At 39.0% G+C, this 20,312-nt stretch overlaps 1 long non-coding RNA gene across 1 annotated transcript; it reads right to left on the minus strand.

Annotated features, from left to right (window-relative positions):
* Positions 1 to 478: 478 nt before the first annotated feature.
* On the minus strand, positions 479 to 6,893 carry LOC121659349. The gene is made up of 4 exons (XR_006014293.1): positions 6,828 to 6,893; positions 6,063 to 6,175; positions 5,179 to 5,411; positions 479 to 4,148 (listed from the first exon to the last, which is right to left on the minus strand). It is a non-coding gene; the product is annotated as an uncharacterized LOC121659349 (long non-coding RNA).
* Between the last annotated feature and the right edge of the window lie 13,419 nt (positions 6,894 to 20,312).

The following is a 20,312-nucleotide window of genomic DNA, read 5'->3' on the forward strand; positions in this document are numbered from 1 at the left end:
TCTGAGTAACAGAGGCATAGACATTCGTAGGGAGTTGTAAGGGTCTAAGAACTCATTACCCGGCTGTTGTGTGTGAACCTTGGCAGCCAGCTAAGGGGGATAGAATCAGAAAGGTAAAAGTGAGAAAACACATGGATTGACATAAAGACATTTTAATGTGTAAAAAAAAAAAAAAAATAAGGAAAAACAAGGGATGCAAAAGCAACTGCCCACCACCTCACTCAGTGGTAGCCATTGGTAAACTCTCTCCCAGTTTTGTTCCTGAGCACAGTGTTACATGGTACAGAATATTCCCTTAGAGTCAGCTGTCTGACTGTGTCATTTCCCAATCTCTTTCCCATCTCTAGCCTGATTACTGGCAGGAGAAACAGAGAAAGCCTTGGTACTATGCAAGCACCATTCAGGAACAACAGAAAATGTGTGTGTTAAAAATGATGTTTGAGTCACAAATCAAAAAACACAGCACCATACAGACTGCTATGAAGAAAATTAATTCTCTTAGCTCAGCCCAGTACACCAGCTCATATGGTGACAGTAGTTTGGTTACACAAAACAATGCACAATCCCCTTCAATCAAGAGGACTGATACTATCCAAATGTGCTCCAGAAAAACTTGTCCTTTCCAATTGTATCTGTTGCTCTAAAACAGAGTAGGAGCTTTTCTACATATTTTAAATCCTCCCTGATATACTTAGGCCATCAGGAGAACTTAAGAATCACTGTTCCTTTACCTATCATCCATGAACTGACAGATGGGACTATTGGTCCTGCTGCCATGCAAGCTCTTCAGAGCCTCATCTGGATGTATTTGGACTAAATGAAATTCGCTGTCTTATCATGTTCACAATACTCTCCCATCTCTTTCCTAGCTGTGGGATCTAAGAAGATAAAGGAGATGGCAACCAGGGACACTGGACATTATCCTTAGCAGGCTAGGATTAGAAAGCAGCCAGAAACCTCTTCTGGAGCAAGGACTGGAGGTTTCCACCCAGTGAGGCTCTGCCTCTGGGAGAGCAGGGGCTGGGGCTGTCCATGCCCAGCTCTTCAACTGTAAAGGTCCGGTTTGAGAGTGGGAAAGAAAAAGCCTGGGAGCAGGAAAAGGATATGGCATCACTCATGGGAGCCTTGCTAAAACTCTTTCCTGACAAGAGGGGTTGCATGCTTGGAAGACAGATTCCAGCAGTGCTGCAGCATCCAAAGAGCCAGCCTTGAGAGAGAGAGGGAGATTCTGAGAAAAAGGGAGAGATCCTGTAGATATCTAAGCTAGGGAAAATAGTATGCTCATACAGAGCCACAAAAGGCTCTTCAACAGCAACAGTGGAGAGAAAAAGTGGAGGTACCTGTGCTGCCTCTGCCGGGTGCTGTCACTGGCACAGCAGTACTGGCAGGACACACCATCACCAGCAGTGGTGGAGGTTTGCTCTGTAACAGGCAGCTCCCTGCCTTCCCTGCCTTTGTGAACCCTGAGCTATGCCATGGCTGTGGGGGGAAGCTATAATCCTTGTTCTCATGGCATGCAATCTCAGCCAACCTTTCAAGAGGAAAAGTTGCCAGACTTAGGATGTCAATCTCCTGGTGGCATCCATTTTTGAGTTAAATGACTTGTATTACTTGAGAACAGAAAATTTGGTATGGAAGAATAAGAAAGGGTAAACTAAAGAGTAAAGTGCTATATAAAATTTTGTGTTAGTAATGCCAAATGACTCATGGAAAACTTAATAATCACCTCACTTCAGTTTCAAAACAATGTAAAAATGTTTTTAGTCCCACGTCTTCACTTGCTTTCTTCCCCCACCCCTTTACAGAGACCATGTCTTGTGGCAGGGTACAGTTTCTCTGTGCCAGAGCTCAGGGCCAGAAGGGCTCAGCAAACACCAATTTGAATTTACTACGACATGCCCCACTGAGAATCTCTTCAGACAGATCAGTTTTTTTCTTTTTATATTAGACTACAGGTAAGTCTGGAGATTGGATTAACTTTTTTGTTAATCCAATTTTTTTGAGTGTAGACATTCACTTCAAACAGCCAAAATTCACAGAAAAGCAGTCATGAGTTCTCATACCCATCATTACATACTTGTATCACATCCAGTACAGAGAGGGATTGGTCCTGAGGGGTTTGTCCAAGTTACCATACTACAGAGAAGAATCAGGAAAGCCAGATCTTTCAGCTGACCAATTTCATTGGAGTAGTTTTGGATTTCTATAGCCAGTCAAGATCAGCAGATACTTAGACTCTGTTTTATCTGGAAAGAGACTAACTCTTAGCTGGACTTCATAAGCTAGCCTTCATCCAGGACCCAGCATCATATTCAAATGAATCAGAAGAGAGAGAACAGCAGAGGAGAGGAAAGTAAATGTTACAAAGATCTCGAAAGCCCCTGCCCCACCCCAAAATTTCTTTGCAATCTCATATGTGCACATACCAGAGGATGCATTTGAACTCAAATGTTAAGTTTCTAGATGATATTTCATCTGAAACTCTGTATTAATTTAATTCAAAAATAAAAACCTAAAAATCATTTCAGAAAAAATGCGTCTTTCTCATGTAAAAGAAATTTGAAAGATCTGACTTTAATAATTTGTCTTGGTGCTAAAGCCATATATAAGCAAAAATCAGGGTTTGGATCAAACTGTTTGTTCTGATTGCTTTGTGCTGTAAGGTTATATTTTTTAAAACAGCCAAAATGGAATTCATGGTTGTGCACCACAGAGGGGGAGGAAACCCTGCTTCCTTGGTATTCATCTACTCTCTTCATCCCCATCTTCTCAGCTCCTCTCTACCCAGCAGCCAGCTTTAGCACTTCTCTGCCTGCCGAGGAAGCTCATTTGACTCACTAAAACGGCCAAAAAAAAAAAAGGGAAAAAAAGGGGTGCCTTCCCCTTCCCAAAGAAAAACAAGATTTTTTTTTTGGCAGGGATTAAGCTAGCTTCTCTCCTGGTCAGAGGGATGCCAGCACTGTCTGCAGGGTTGGCTGATTGGTGGCTAAGGAAAGAAAGGCTCAGGCAGGGAAGTGCAGAGAGCAAGACTTCCCCCTTTTGGCAGCTGGAAGCTGTTAGTTCAGCTCAGAGCTGTAACTTTAATCCAAACCCTAAGTGAAGTGAAAAAGCTGGTTTTCATGCAGTTCTCTCTTTCCCAATCAGGCAAAACTTTGTGTTTTATCTTTGCATCTGGAGCAAGGGAATTGAAATTATCAGATGAGGTAAATTAGTGATTGACTCTCAAAATATAATTTGGTACTCATATCTTATATTTCATGTTTCTTTATATCGCTAAAAAGGGATCAACAAGAGTAATGCTGTCTGTATGTACTCTGTATTCCTAAGCACAAACCAATGTGCAAGTTCAGCTAAGTACATATTTAAAATATTTTCCAAAGTGTTCCCAGAAAAAATCAAAGGGATATTCATATTTGGTTCCTTCTGTAAAGACAGATTCACATCTATAGCTAGACATACATGTACAAAGACACTCAGGGTGATGTGGACAGCTACATATGTGGATTCACCTTTTTTCACACTGTGTATGTGAAAGCAGGACAGAGACTAATTGCAGCAAACCAGAAACTATAGTAATTAATTCAGAAGTTACCAACCGTCTGAGAAGGGAAGAACAGAAATGGAATCATGTTTAAATGCAGCCCATTTTGCTTTGTTCTTCAACACAGTCTCATTCAAAATACTTTGGAATTTATGAGTCTACTGAAAGTGAGGTCTCATAATGTGCACAGCATGTTGCCAGTTAACTTGAATGAGCTTCTCCTCTGCTTTCTGTCTGATTGCTATAATAGTTTGCTTGAAAAGGGGCCTCTCCTTCAACAACACATGTATTATGAGAAAGTACAAAACCAGTCCATAAGCCATCCAGGTAGGTTTGTGCAGCTCACCTAAACATCTGCCTTCCAAAACATGATCTGGTGTCCCTTGAAGCAATTTGGAGCTGTGCATCTCTGCGGCACTCTGGCCCCAGCCTTGCAGCAGCACAATTCTTTGTCAGCCTTCCAGTGCTTCCTAGTGCAGTTCAAGAGACAAATGCTTGTTTGCTTGTGGGACTGCAGTGCTTTGATCTCCACTTCCAGATGGAACCAGAAGTGCCGAGGCACGTAGAGAAAACAAAACCAAATTTTTGCAATCCACAGGAAAGATGCCTAAGAATAATAGAAATATATTTCTTTATGCTGGCTGCTTTTTGCTTTTTTCTTTTTTCTTTTTTCTTTTTTTCTTTTTTTCTTTTTTTCTTTTTTTCTTTTTTTCTTTCTTTTTTTTTTTTTTGTGACAGCATCATAAGCTCAATCAAACAAAAATCTTTAAAACACCAGACAGAAAATAAGGATTGCAGATATCGCTTTTTTTTTTTTTTAATCTCTTTGACATTTAATTCTCCCAAACACATAGACAAAGCTTCTTCTGATCTCAGTGGTACAGGATTTGACTCTAAAAGTTCAAACCACAAACAATGAAGCTATTACTCCTATGATTCATCTGACTGTCCGCAGGAAAAAAAGGGTACCCTGTTCCTATAGCTGCAATGCTTACTGTACTTATTTATGAACTGATATGCAGTACTGGAATATCCAACATGTTTTATATACAGATTATCTCTATAGAACTGGAATATTGAAAGCACTCAGCTGTAAAAATTACTTTTAAAATCATTTATGGAATCTTTCACATGTTGATCTTTATTTCAGCTGCAGTGTTTGAAAGCTGTAGAGCTTTGTATATTCTTTTCAATTGATTTCACAACATTAATTTAATTTACAGTATCTTGCATTAGTCAGATTTATAAATAAGAAAGACTAGTTTGAGAAACACATTTGTTCTCAATATCCTTTCATTGCACTCTGCTCAGAAGTACTGGAATGACTCTTCTCCTCATCAGAGCTATTCAAACCCTTTAAGACATAGTGGCACTAACATTTTGAACTTATGCAAATAACCTGATATTTTGTCTGAAACTGACAGAAAAGGAAAAAAAGTTGCATTTATAGGAAAAATATTGCTTGATGCTTGACAGTTATGAAATGTGTTCTTTTTGCCTTCCTTCAGGTCACTGGGAACGAATTCCTGTCACCAACGTAGTATAAATCCTACGGTCGTTTAATAACCTGCACAACATATACTGGTCTCTATTTGTAGAGAAGACATACAAAGAGTATTTCATCTGAGAAGCCATACCTTGTTTTCACCATGAGCCTAGCTCTGAAACAGATGGGAGAGAGTGCCAAGGCTCAGCACATATTGGAGCTGCTGGCTTGGGATCCATGAGTGACACAGCCATCTGCTGATGTCTCCTCCCACTGTGTCCTGGGTGCAGAGCTGCAGCCAGGGCAGATGCTTCACGTAGTTGGATGCCCTTTGCATACTTAGAGAAGATCTTAATTTTCCCCCATCTCTTCTAGCTGCTGGAGCTGCAAGAGAAGCATTTCACTTAAGGAGGTTCCTATTTAGCTGTTCTGATTCCTGGGAGATTTCCCCCACTGCCAATTTAACACCACTGTCCCCACAGTAAGTCACAAGGGCTGAGGAGACCAATCTTGTCTTTCCCTGCTATAGTCCTGTTGGAGAAAAAAGATTTCATCAGAGATTGACTAGGATCACCCCTTCTCTTAACCATATGACCAGCAGACAGCCAAGACTAGATGAGACAGAGCTTGGTTTTCCTCCCCAGGACACCCCATGACCTGGCTTTTAGACAGTGAAGAAGGACCAGGTGCACCAATGTGGTACCCAGCCTTGTCCCATGCCTGTATTAGCAGGATTGTATGGCTTGGTGGCAAACCCCACTGGTCTTCACAACACAGTCCAAATGCACATATCCTACCCTACTTATGGGAAGGAGGGGGTCACTGACAGCAAGAATGTCAACTATGATGTGTCTATTCTCAGGACAGGAAGAGATAGCCATTGTCCAGCACTGCTGGGCTTTGTGATTGAGGGCTGTCTTGCTCTTCCTTTTTTTTTTTTTTTCTTTTCAATTAAACTGCAAGTTCTCATTGTCCTGGTAAATTCCAGTTTTTAATAAACTATGAGCTATTTAAATACTATTTAACTAGACATACTTTAGATTTGGAGAGCTGATGATGGCAAGAGGATCTGATGTGACGTGCAGCAAGTCCTTTGGCAGCTGTTTCAGAGACAGTATTTGAAAGAAATCCACACATCCACACAGAGACTATTAGGAAACTAAAGAAAAAGACATGTTAGGATCCAGGAGCAGGATATTTTAAAATGTTATCCATGTTTCAGGCACAGATCTTGTTAATTTAGGGTACTACGTGCCATAGTTCAGAAGCACCAAATATTAATGGATATTTTAATTGATTTTAAGGCACCTCTGAATTGATTTTAAGGCAGTTTAGGAGGCACTCTTCCTCATCACTTGCTTACATATGGCAATAGACCAGGAGAATTATAGCAGTGTTATAAAAAACTACAACAATGTCGACATAAATTCCTACAGGAGACCTATGGAGGAATGAAGTGACTATATTTTCTGTATAATTAATTCTTTCCCACACAAAAATATTCTGCTTCTGTCAATAAACCTGTGTTTTAAAAAATCCCCATCTAGTTCCCCTCTTTGAAATGAAGGCTTACATGTGAAGTTTAAAATCACACTTATTCAAATGGTCAAAATTTTTCAGGCTGCATAATAATAGTCCCTTCATCTGGAATAATAGACGTGTTTAGAATTACTTTGAGGATTTTTATTATTTGATTATTGAGGATTTTTATTATTTGATTATTTTTTCAAGGGGGAAATAATAAAAAGGGGGGAGTTAGAAATCCTAAGATAAATTCATTCATAAAACAGAAGATCATACCTTTTCCCCCAAGATTTTTAAACAGTGGAGTTTTTTGCTTTTGTTTTCTTCCTGTCACAGTGACCCTAATGACAGAAGAGTGATGATTATATTACTAAATGAAAGTAACTTACTTTAGCATTGTCACTATCACTTTAAGATTTATGTCCATAGTTGTCTGCCTAATTACTGTTCTTTATAACTGATACATCACAGAGATGCAAAAATACAAAAGCTACACTTGGCAGTGAGAGAAGTAAATTGGGTTTGTTCTCAATTATTTTTCCTATCAGTCTGCATTGAAAACAGTGCTCCCTATGCTCTGTGCTTTATTCCAGGGGGACGCACTTATGATCACACTGAGAAGGAGGCTCTATAAACCACAAACATTTGCCAGATTTGCCAGCACATCATTATTACACCACTCAGGATGCTTGACTTTTTTTCTGTTTTATGCACACAAAATTCACACTCAATGGGAAAAAAGGACATGACCAAGGCATGACTTAATCCCTCTTAGACTCGTTGTACATTCCATTACTGTAGAGTTTCAGATATGCATATTTCTTAGTTTCAGCTGATAAAGGAACAGTTGGAGAAGATTTTACTTTTTGCTTGCCCTGCCTTGACACAGTAGGTCGATTTGAGTGGAACTACTTCATCTGCCAGCAGTCAGCTACTTCCCATATTCAAGTAATCTTAATTAAAGTCTAGCTGAAGAAGAATACAAAATACATGAGAATTATACACATGGACCTGGTTAAAAAATTGTTATAATTCAACCACTGAACAACCAAGCAAAACCAGAACAAATATGCAACAGTGCAAACATGCGTGTAAGCATGTTATATTAGAAAAACATGAAAATTATCATTAATGCTCCTTAACCAATGCCTTAGGAGAGCAAAACATTAAAAGTATTATCTGAGAACTATGTAATATACAAGAAGTATAAAGAAATATCAAATGAAAATAAAGTTCAGACCATATTTTCATTATAATTTCTTTCTTTCCTATGAGTAGATAAAACAGACCATTTGTTAAAATTGAAATCAAAAAATCTGACCACAATTATCTTAAATGTGTTACTTATTAATATGCAAGGCTCTGTGTGGATATTGTCTCTGGAAATGCTCTTTTCAGATCTGGAAAGAAGCTCTGCATTCCAACTCCCTGCAGCCCTTCTTGGGAGGCATGAGATTTTTACTTGTCCTAGCAAGCTGATGATATTTATCCATTCCAGTTATTCCAGCTAGTTTGTGCCACCCTCGATGGGTTGCAAAAACTGTGAGAAAGAATACAAAGCAGGATGCATATTCAATGCACAGGAGTAAGGCGACAGTGGCTTTGTCTGCTTGTGCATGGACTTATCTAGGAGTGCTTTATTCCTCCACGTGGCTATCTGTCAGAACTCAGCCCTGATGTGAGGGTTTTCAGGACACAGAATACAACTAGTCCAAAGGACAGTTGTGGGAATAATTGCACTGCCATATCTCTCATGTTTGTGGAAACAAAAAGGCTGGGTGAATCCAACCTCTGATTCATCTGACTGTCGGGATCTCTCAAAGCCCCACCCTTTTGCTCACACAATTCTGGCTATTGTGATTCATTAAATTTAGTCCTATTAATGCTCATAAACATATTTTGGGAATGCTGACAATTTTCTTCTGGAATGGTGGTTTGTGAACAGTCTTTTTCCCATTCCACACACCGGCAATGATGCAATCAGGGTAGGACAAGGTGGTGTCACATGCTGGAAACCTAATGTGAATTGCAAATGATAACATCCACAAGTGGGTGAGAAACATTTCTGCCCCAACTTGTGGACCCTTGGGAGCTTCCTGCTTTTGATCTATGAAAATCAGCTAGCTGTGAGAACTCCTTTGGTTTTTAGCATAGCTTTTAGTGAGCTTGGATGAAAATCAAATGAAGAGCAATCAAAAAATCTATGTTTTCCCTTCACACAAAATACTCTATCATTTAGGCAGTTTTTGTCTTTGAGACTTGAGAAGACTCTGGTGTTGGGGGTAGTAGGTGAAAGAATTCCACTGTGGTATTTTCAGTGCTATCTATTGGGAAGAATACATACAGGGATGCCTTCAAATTGAACAGGGGTTCCCAAAGATATTGATTCAATAACTAAAGTTCTTTCATCTGCTAATTTCCAATTATTTCAGCTGAGTTAGAGTCTTTGAGGGCGGAAAGTCTGTAGAACCAAATGAGGAACTGCCCATAGGTGCAATCCCCTTCCCAGCAGTGCTCTTGGCCTCTTTCCCCTTCCAGTACAGGGAAGGCAAATGCTCCCGAATTCCTTCTCTGGGGAGACTGTGACACTTCACGCAATACTGCATCAAGCAGCCTATTCAGCATGCACAAAGAGGAAAGATCTTTGGGTAATTCACTGTGAATGGATAGAAATGAGACTGAAATCCTCTAAGCCTCTTTATTTTCCCATCCCTACATCAGTCAGACATAATACACTGCAGCCCACAGATTTTTTAGCATGCTTTTGGTGTTTACATACCTATGATTACTATTTTTGCATTAAGTTGTTATTGGAAAATATTAATTTTGTACAGAAATACAAAATCCACTTCTTTTGTTGTTACAACTACAGGCATAAGTTTTTCTTTCCATCATTGAAACATTCAGGAGAGTCCAAATTATGCTGACAACAGAGTAATTTTTCCGTACCTTGTGGAAGAGAAAATGTTATGTCTTTGCAGGAATGAAGACAAAACAGAGGAGCAGCTGTTTCATACATAAAGGTACTGAACACTGAATCATGATGAAAAATGATATTTAGTGAGGCAGAATCTTGAAAGTGAATTTTTGGAACTGTAAAATTTATGTATTAGGGTATTTCAGAGCAACTTGGTTGTTTTATTTATTAAAGATACCTAAGGACATCTACTTTTTAAAAGATCCTTATTCAATAGTTTGATCAAGTATGTTTTGGGCTATCCAGCCTTTTAAAACTTCTAAAACTGCTGGTCATTTTTACATCTGAAATTAAGAATATGGTATTCAGAGGTAGAAACACAAATCAACTAATTAATTTCATTTATTCAGAAGTTTATTAATTACTTTTATTTAATGTATTAAAAATTTAATTATTTCAAAAAATCATAAAATCCTATTAATGCAAAATTTAATAAATAAAAACAGGCATAGGTTTTAAGCCAAAGCAATTGTGTTTGGAAATATTGATGTCATTGGAAACTGCACAGGTTGTTGCAACATGGAACAAAAAAACCAACATGGATATGATCTTGTACATAAACCTCCCACAAACTTCAGAGATTAATTTGGTTACCTAATTGCAAAAGATAGTTCTTCATGTCTGTTTTTCAAAACATGGTGCTGAGAGACGATATCTATTTGTCTCTAAGACTCAAATAGACAGCAACTGAGTTTTTAAAATTTAGAACAAGAGCAATCAAGCATCTAATGCTCTTTGTGTTCATAACTGCATAGAAAATCTCATTAAACATTACTCATTTGGGCATTGTTGTTTATTTCCTTGGAGACAGCATCAAATCCTAAAGTACAATTGAAATCAATGACAAAACCTTCATCAACTTCCAGGAAAAACAGTTCAAGTCTATAGAGAGGTAACGAGTTTTTCATTTAAAAAAAACCAGCAAAACCAACACAAACCACAGTTTTCAAAGCCTCAAAAATGTAGTCCACTAGGAACTTTGGGTATTTCTATGTTCCTACTCCTCCTTTGACAGATAAATCAACTAACTCACATAGATTTTAGTTTTGAAGAGTGATAATTGAGTAATTGCTAAAAGGGCAACAACAACAAAAGAAATGGATGAAAACCTTCAGCTGGAAGGATTCTGTTGCAAGAAATACTTTTGACATCATCTTGTGTTTATTTAGGGGGGTGAAGGGGGGCACACACAACTTAATGAGTTTTTGCCCCAGACAGAATAGAAAGAAGCGTACAGGTGAAAATTTCTGATTAAACCTGCTGAGCTCACTAATTTGGGAAAGACCAGGGAAACACACCGGAAGAACTTGTGGATATGACATTGCAACAGAATGAAGTTTGGCAGAGGGAATCATGGGGCTGCCATCAGGAACTTATCCCATAATTGAAGTGTTCGTCAACTGGAAACAAGTACTGAGATGGAAAGATCTTGGTCTTCAAGTTGATGCCAGTGTGACAAGGAACTTGCAGAGAGATACTTTTATAAAAAAAAAAAAGATGTGATGTTAAGACATACAAGGGTATTACCTAGCAAGATTCCCTTGTAGAAGACTGGCACAGTGTGAAATAAAGCATTCCGTTCTCTGTCTGAGAACAATGAGTTTGAATTTGAATCAGTGTAGTGAAGGAATAGTGAAAGACTGCTGAAAATAGAAAAGGTGATTAAAAGAGTTTTGCATTGTCATGTTAAGCAAATCAAAGACCTGGACAGAAAATGTCATTTTTTAATAGACACCAATGAGAGAAAAAAAGCCATGAATAAATTTAGGATGGAGATGAGATACCTTATCCTTCCAGCACCAGGTTTTTGGAACAACTTGTTTTTAGATCAGTTGTTATAAATTTGTGCAAGGACTGCATGACAAAACCACAAGTAACATAAAGGAATGGGTCTCATCGACACAGAATGTTCCTTTCCTGGGAGCCTGTGTTGCTTGGTTTTAAAAACATGATTACAGCAAGTGCTGGGGAAAAAAACCAAAACAAACCAAACAAAACAACCCCAAACAAAACCAAAACGCAAAAACCCCTCTGCAAATAAGTCTAAAACTCACTGAGCAGTCAACAATTATCCTCTAGCAATAGCTATTTTTATTGCTCAAAATAGGAACATTTTCTTCAGATTGTGCATAAGAATTTTCATGAATCATAATCTGATAATAATTTCAAGGGAGGCATATAGATTAACATAAAATTTGAAATTTATTTAGATTTCAACACAGCACCACCTACTGGAATAAAACTAGTAACAATGAGTCTGAAACAGGGAAAACATCGCTGGAGTCCACTATGATGAATTTATAAGCCTAGACTGTGGAGGGCTCTGTAACTGGCTCTGCCTTGCATACTATCCCTGTTAATATAAATTTGATGGCAAATTCACGATTCTTTTCTTATGATATTAGAAAGGAAGACTTTACCACAGCATAGGTGAGGCAAAGTTTTTCTTTGAGTTAGTAGACATAACTTGGCACAAAGTGAAGATATTTACACAGAGTTAAAGGAGATAATAATATATTTCACAGGAAAGAGAGCATTGTGCATGGCAGTTTACATGGGCTGCAGATAGCTAGATATAAGTGATAAAAAGTAGCTGCTTGGCCTGTCACTAGAGAACATATCAGCCACTTTAAAATACACTTCACTTATACTAATCACCACATGACTGCTATTCCAAATGAGGCGTGCAGGTGTAAAACTGGAAGAGCACAGTCCCTTCTGCTTGTTAATGAGGAGATTATAACATGTTGCAGGTCAGAGTTTCAGGTGAGCAGAAAGCACAAGCACTGAACAACATCCAGAGAGCAAGATGGGACATGTGTGGTTCAAAGCCATGTTCTTGGAGATTTCTCTCTTTTGAGTTCCCTCTGTCCTCCTTCCTTGAGGAAAAAGAGAAGTCCTCCAACTTCCTATTCCTAGGAATTTTTTCTTCTCACAGCTCTAGAAAGCAAGTTACAGGGAAAATGGCTGCTTTGCATGGACATTACACTGGCAAAGTTTGAAATACCAGTGTCCCCACACCCACCCTCCGGGGTTGCTTTACCACTCAGCCTGTGGCTGCAAAAGCAATTCAGAGAACTGTTGTAGGATGTGTGGGGGAAAAAAATAAAGGGCCAGCCTGTGTCTCCCTGAAATACTAGGACGCAGAAGGGTAATGTAAAAAGTATTTAAAAGTTCCTTTGGAGGAAACAGCCTGCCCTCAGTTGGCCAGGAGTGCTCAAAAATGCTACCTGCCCCCAGCTTTCACAGTGATGGAGAAAACTGAACATGGCTGAGCTGGCATGTGGCCTCATCACAGTGGCCTACCCTGCCAGGGTCACACACTGGTGTGCTTGTGTCAGGCCAGGAAAGCAGTAGTTCTGGATCAGGCAGCAGGCACTACCCCAAGCAGGATGTACACAGAGGGCAGCAGTGACAGCAATACAAAACTGCTATGGGGCACAGGGCACTGAATGATAAAATCATAGAATGGCTTGGGTTGGAAGGCACCTTAAAAAATCTTCTAGTTCCAACCCTCCTACCATGGGCAAGGACACGGTCCACTAGACCAGATTGCTCAAAACTCCATCCAATCTGGCCTTGAATGCTTCCAGAGATAGGGCACCCACAACTTCTCTGATGCCAGGCAGAGGCAAGCAGCTCAGCCCTCCCTTCATCCCTCAATAAAATAGCTCTGCTTTACTCCCCGCAAGAGTACCAGGCCAGATGCCACTACAAAAAAAAAAAGTGCAGGGGAGAGTGGAGGTTGGAAGAGTGAGTATACAGCAGTAAACTGTCACATTTACTGTTGGCAAAAGGAACTTTCAGGATTCCCAGCCACAGACCTGGGCTTGCCGGGGAAACACAGCCCAGTACTAGCTCCCCTTACTACTTATTGCACCCTCAGCTGGATGAGTTGATAGCATTTGGACAGGACTTTGGATAGGATTACTGCCACCTGGCATTAATGACCTCACAGTTGTCCCATGTTGCTTGAAGCTTAGGATGTCTCTGGAAGCACTGAGGTGGGACTGCTCTCTCCAGGATAGGACTGATGCCAGAGCTGCTTAAAGAAAATGAGAGGAATCATCATCTGCATGCCTTCCCCTCTTTCTTGAGCTAGCTTCAAGTTAGCTGAATCCCAACCAGGAAACATGATAATCTTATAATTTTAATGCTGAAGCTCCTCAGATTATTAATTGCTTTCTAAAAAATAAAGGCTGGTACACCCACCACTGTAGCAGAGTGCATGAATAAACAGTTACAAGTACCACACTCCCATTTAGCAAGAACATCAAATAAGATGTTCTTACAGTCAAATAAGACTGTCCTTTTGAAATTCACGAACATGGAAACAACATTGTTCAAGAACAAAAGCACAACCCTTGCATTCCTGTAGTACCACTATACTAGAGAAAATGGATATAAAGCTATGATTTGCACTAATTAGAGGATACCAGTGCATGATTTAGTTCAAATTTACACAGTTTTTTTGTTTAAGGTTTGACATTTGAAAGTCCGCACCTTATTTACAGTCAAAAAGCTGAAAGGATTTACTTTCTGTAAATATTTTTCTTCTTATTTAGTTGTTTGAAATCTTCCCTTGCCCTCTGTTCTCATCCCCAGACAGAGTTTACACAACTAGAAGATTTCAAATGTGTGATTTTTTTTTAAAGAGACAAGAGCCAAGCACAAATCTAGTAACAACGTGTGGGGTTTCAGAGTATGAGGTTCAAAGTTGTCTTATTTTAGACATCTTAGTCATCAACTTCTCACAGTTTTGCTGCAGGACATGATCTCAAAAGAAAAACCTGGAATACTTTACAAATAGTAATGAAATCGGGGTTGAGGGAAGTTTTCTTCTTTTTAAAATCCTTTAAAAATTCTTTATACCCACAAACCTATGCTTCTTTCTCCTTTTCCACCCCGTGAACAGCAATATGTTTCCAAATGGCCACCAAGGAGCTTTAAAGGGAAGTATAATTCTGATTGTGATTCTTCTGTGGCCTACTATTAAGGCAAATCTGTTCATTTGTTTCCCTATAGAAGCAAATAAAATAAAAAGATGAAGATGCCAAGTATATTTGCATGTAAGAATAATAAGCATGATGAATTTTTATTGTATTTTCATTGGTTAGTTGTGACTTAGACTTGTTTTTAAAACCTTTATCACTGTTTCCCCAAGCATTTCCATGTTCTTATGCACACTCAAAATCAATGTCAGTCTGTAGCAGTGAATTTGCCCTAACTTAGACGAAAAATGAACGGTCTCCTATTCTTATTCCTCTCATCATTTTTCCAAAATACATGAAATAAATATTCCCCAGAAATATACTTTGTCATTTACTACAGTGTAGCAGGTAGAATTTAGCTGTATGTGTGCCTTCATTTTTGTAATGAGTGATTTCAGCAGATGATGCTTCACCTCACTCCTCTGGAAAAACACACATCTTATGCTACAATATGTATGAAAAACATAACAGTAGTTACATTTTTTGTATAGACCTTTGTATATCTTTGTGTAGACCATCTTTGTATAGACCACACATTTGTTGATGTGCATTGATCTGATAAAAGTAAAAAAAAAAAGGCTACAGACACCTGAAAGATCTTCTGCTGCAGTGTTACACTACTACATGCTGTTAACCATGAACTAGTAGAATAAAAAACATATCTGCATGCTTGCACCTTGACATCTGAAAATTTACTCTTTGATCCTCGTGATCTGAAGAACCACCACATTAGTGATGTATTTTTGCACTAAGCTGGATTCTTTGGATCGTTACACTGAAAAATATTTTTTCAATTTTTTTTCCTCTACTAGTTGAGGAAAATCCCATGCCTTTGTCCCCTGATTTCTATCTGTGGTATTTTGAGGCTTGCTCCATGAATCCAGAAAAGTTACCCAACTAGAAATACAGCCTGACTTTCAAATGGACTGAATAGTAGCCACTCCTACTAGCCACTCCTACATCATGGATGATGGGGAGTACTCAAACTTTTTAAAAATTGGGCCATTTGCAGTAAAAGCCATAGGCAGTCTGAGTTAAAAAATTGACCCAAATCCTTACTTTGAAAGACCCAATAAGCCACCAAGCATATCTAAGTTCCAATCATTCTCTAAGGGAGACTGAGAAGGGGGAAGCAAATGGTTGATTTTCCAGCTGCAAAAACCTCTAGTCACATCAGCAGGAAAATCCTGGCTATGAGATGTTATCCTTTGTTACTGAGTCATAGCACTGCTAGTGTTGCTTAAAGACTTTTCCAGAGCTGTAAGAAATCACTACACCCTGAGGGCTGTTAACTTTATCTCTGACCTTCGAATTATTGTTGAAAAGGTTTCATTCAAATTACATTCACTCATTACCATATTGTATTTATAATGTGTATGTATGTATGTATCATTGAAACAAGTGCCCAGAGACACTGTGGAGTCTTCGTCCTCAGAAATGTTTACAGCTCAGCTGGCCAAGACCCTGAGCAAGCCAACACAGCTGCAAAGTTGACCCTGTTCTGAGTGGGGGCTGGGACCAGATGCCCTCCAGACAGCCCCTGCAGACAGAATAGATTATTGGATGATTCTGTTGTTCACTGTCATGGTAGCAAACAATGCAGGTGCTTCCTTTTTCTGCCATGTATTTAATATTTTTCTCATTATGTTATTACCAAATCCAGATGTAATGAGATTTCAATGCTTTTTAGTATTTTAAGTAGGTACAGGAAATAGAGGGGATCATTTGTTAAGAAGCAAGTAATATCATCCCTAATTAACTTTGAATACTATTTACATGCTAATTTATTTTAAGTTTTTTTAAATACAAGCAAAATATTAATTGAAATGACAAAGTTCTGGGTGGAGCTATCTACATTCTTCATCAGATCAGAGAGTATACCTATCAGTTCTCATAATAGTTTTACATTGGATAAATTAAGCTTTGATATTGCTCAGCTTTTACTACAGTGGGTAATTGCCAAAGTTCATTTCTAGTCCCAATGGTTTTTGTCTGGAATATAATCTGATAGAAGCTGAAAGCTCCTAGGCAGTCCAATGAACAAGACATGGGAATCAAAGGCTTTGGTGTATCCATATCTCTGCCACTGAATAAGCTCATTCTTAACCCAGGCTGGGGCCTGATTCAAGGTTTACTATAACCAGGAGGAAGCTTTATATTGACTTCAGTGAACTTTGTCCTACTGTCCACTTGTCTCAGTTCTGATTCTGAAAGTCTCATGCAAGTGAAAATGTCCATTTTAAATCTTTAAGATAATAGTAGGTGCTAGATGCAATCTTAGTGAGGATGAGGAATAGGGTTTCATAAAAGAACAGTGATTCCTACTCATGCATTGTGCAATATGTGATGCCTAATGGATGGGAAGGGGGGAGAATCTTTTCTCTCCAGATACTTGCCAATTTGCTTCAGAAGGCTCTCATGAACATTATGCTTCAGAAGCTCTCATGAACATTAATTGTTTACTGTCATCACTGTTGTTGTATTAATTGCTGTTAATTACAACACTATCTTAGCAATGTCTTCAGCAAGGCTTTCTAGTTCGGGGAAATGGGAGAATGATGCTCAGTTCCTACCCGTATGAGCAGGATTGTTTCTTAGTTGTTAGCTGCATTTAAACACCTTCATTATGCTAAAGTCTCAGAGACTTATAATTCCACCTGTCTTGCAGACAGGGAAGCATTTCTGTTTCACTTTGGGGTGGGTTGGCTGGTTTGGGTTGTTGCTTTTGTAAGAACTCAGTGTTAATAAAATTCACCCTGCAGGTCAGGAAGTCCTCCTGCAGGCAGATGGAATTTAAAGATTATCCAGAAACACCACCCAAAACTGCCTGTATCTGGCAGCGATGTTGATCACAGTGGGAAAAGAAGATCCTGTTTATATCTTCCTTGCTGCAAGAGCATAAATTATGGGATGTATACGAACGAAACCTCAATTTCTGTGCATCTCTTGCAGGAGGTCTGTGTTTATAAACACATAAACCATCTGTTAAGTGCTTTCAAATTAAACACCTCTTTTTATAGTACAATTTAATATCTAGTTTCAAAAGAGCCTGTGAGATCTAACAAAGTTGCACAGGCTGTTTCTTGACTCTTTGCAAGAAATGCAAAATAATCACATAATTACAGAAAATGCCTGCAAATGCAGACTGCATTTTCCTGTTTCGGTTGAATTCCTATGTTGGAGTAATTAACTGCAACTTTGCAATGAAAACTTTGCAAATGCTTCAAGCATTGTATCAATTTGTGTGATATGTGTGATGTGATCTTCATTGACAATAACTGTACATAAAAGAAAACCAGTTTTACAAATAATTAAATATGTAACGTACTTTGGATATATCATGTGAATGTCAGGTGGTATATCTGCTTTTTCATTCACAGAAAACATCTCCAAGTCACTGTTAATGTCAGCAAACCCTTTCCAGCACTAAGGTGGTTATTAGCTTTCTGTATAAGACACCGTTTGGCTTGGAAAAGTGGTTTGGCCTCACAATTGATAGAGATACTCAGAAAGCCATGCAAACTCAGTATCCAAACTTTGAAGAAGTTAAAATAGATTTTGATAATCTCAGTTAAGATAGCTGGACACAACAAAATCTCATAAGAGCATCTATTTGTACTGTTAATTGCCTAAATACATTCTCCAGACTGGCCTTAAATCCACAAGTAGATAGTGTTGCAAAAAGATTCTAAGTCTTTTTTTCAGAGTGAAACCAGCCATGAAAATTCTGGCACACTCCTAAATATGCTCAATTGGATTCTTTTTGTAGCAGTAAGTCTAGTTTTAACAGGTGCCATTAAAGCTTGTGCTGTTTTATGAGGAACATTTTGGTCAGCTCCACTGAAAATTAATAACTCACCGAGTCTGTCAATCTCTCAGTATATTTGCTGTCTGATGGAATGGAAACCAGCCTCTTTATCAGTGAATACACCCTGCAGACATATAAAAAAAATTAATGAAAAAGCCCATTTCATTTGAGAATGCAAAGTAAAATTGTCTTATTACTTAGCTTATTATTACTTTATCCAGGCAATGCAAAAAAAATGTGTCATCATCCAGCTGCACCAGAACTTTACTAATAAATGGCTGTAACTGTCTGATGGTGCATGCAAGGAGTTTGGTTCTCTTCCCACTGAAGTCAAGGGGAGTTCTGTTACTGACTACAACTAAGTATCTTGTCCTTGTGTGAACTTAATAAACGTGCCATTTCCATGAGCAGCATGCACCATGTTTTATGATGATTATTACTCATATTTGATTAATTCTCATTTGAAACTTACATATTAGGCATTGGGATACAGTTTCTCCTCTGAACTAGGTATTTTGTGCAGCCACACTAAGAGAAATAGGAAAGATATTGGCACATTAGGCACAATTAAGAATTCATCTGCCAAACAGGATTTCCCAGCTGGTGAAGGGAAAAATAGTTAACTCTTATGTCTCACAAACATAAAGCCCAGGACATGGTGTTACAAAGCCAAAGTCCAGGTGGTTCTACTGATTTTTAGCTTTTAAATGGCCATGAGAAGAATTGCCAGCCAGTATAGAGGAGTGCTCTGAGATCTGCACATCTCAGAGTCATCACTGCAGCAACAGGAAGCTGTTATCTGTCTTGTTATCTGTGATGTTATCTGTGTTTGGCTGAGTTGTTGGCTCCTGATTTTGAACACCAATACACCAATTCTTCACTGTATTAAGAGAAAATGCCTTTTGAAAAATCTCTGTAATGCTTTTTACAGATAAGTCTCTGACTTCTCAGGAAATCCCCTGATTTTCCATTCAATAAGGAGGAAGGATGTTTTCTGATCCTTTCCTAATGAAGTACAGAGAAGCTTGTCTCTGGCACACAGAGAGGGGGCTCTTGAGGACTGGAGATACTCAAATATTTTAGCCTGGGTGTTGAAGTAAGAAAGGTGGAAGAGAAAGGAATGCCAATAACCCATATTGTTTTATTGAAGACCATAGACGCAGAGCTACAAGCCACAGTCGCTGTGTGATGTGCTCCTGATTGGTGCCTACTTCCATTCAACATCCATTCAAGCCCAGGAGTGCTTTTCCCAGGCTACTGCTGGCCACTTACAGCAGCAGTGCTCTCTCTCCCCATGACTTATAGCTCCTTCCAATCGCTCTAAGTGCTAGTAAATGCTGTGATGGTGATGATGGCTCTGAGCTGTGGGAGAGAAGGCTGTTCAGAGTGGGAAGGTGATAAAGAGCAGCAGGCACAGCAGCCCCAGTGCAGGAACAAACACAGGCTCCTCTTCCCTTCTTCATGTTCCCCTGGTGCACGACCCTCCTCACATGGCTCCTGAGAGCTCCCCTATGCCCTGGTGCTTGGAGACAATCTCAGCATTGCAGAGGTTGGCTCACTGACTGAAACACTGACTGTGTTTCTGTTCTTACTCATTTGTCACTATGGGGAAATTTTCTCATTCTCAGGAAAATGTTCTTCCTACTTAAGAAAGTACTTGGACATTGGTCATCCACATTGATGTGGCCACTGTGATTTAGGGAAGCAAAGCAAAAGACATTGGCTTCTGGAGCATGGTTCCACCTTGCTGACACATGCCACAGGAGTTCCTATGAGGCCCTGCAACAGTATCCTTGTATCAAGAGTTTTTGGGGTGAGGGAACATTCTCTCGTGAGTTCAAAAACTGTCAGGTATCAATATAACTTACAGTACTTAGCAGAAAACTGCAACAGATAAAATAAAAAATAAATTATCTGCTTCAACTGCATTGCCTATGCAGCACCACCAGTCCCTTGGCTTCTGTTTCACTGCCCCTTTACAGAAG

Source organism: Corvus kubaryi, unplaced genomic scaffold (assembly GCF_017639235.1).
Source record: "Corvus kubaryi isolate FWS band 111438036 unplaced genomic scaffold, C.kubaryi_AGA036_p1.0 split3-73, whole genome shotgun sequence".
In the NCBI taxonomy this organism is placed as follows: Eukaryota; Metazoa; Chordata; class Aves; order Passeriformes; family Corvidae; genus Corvus; species Corvus kubaryi.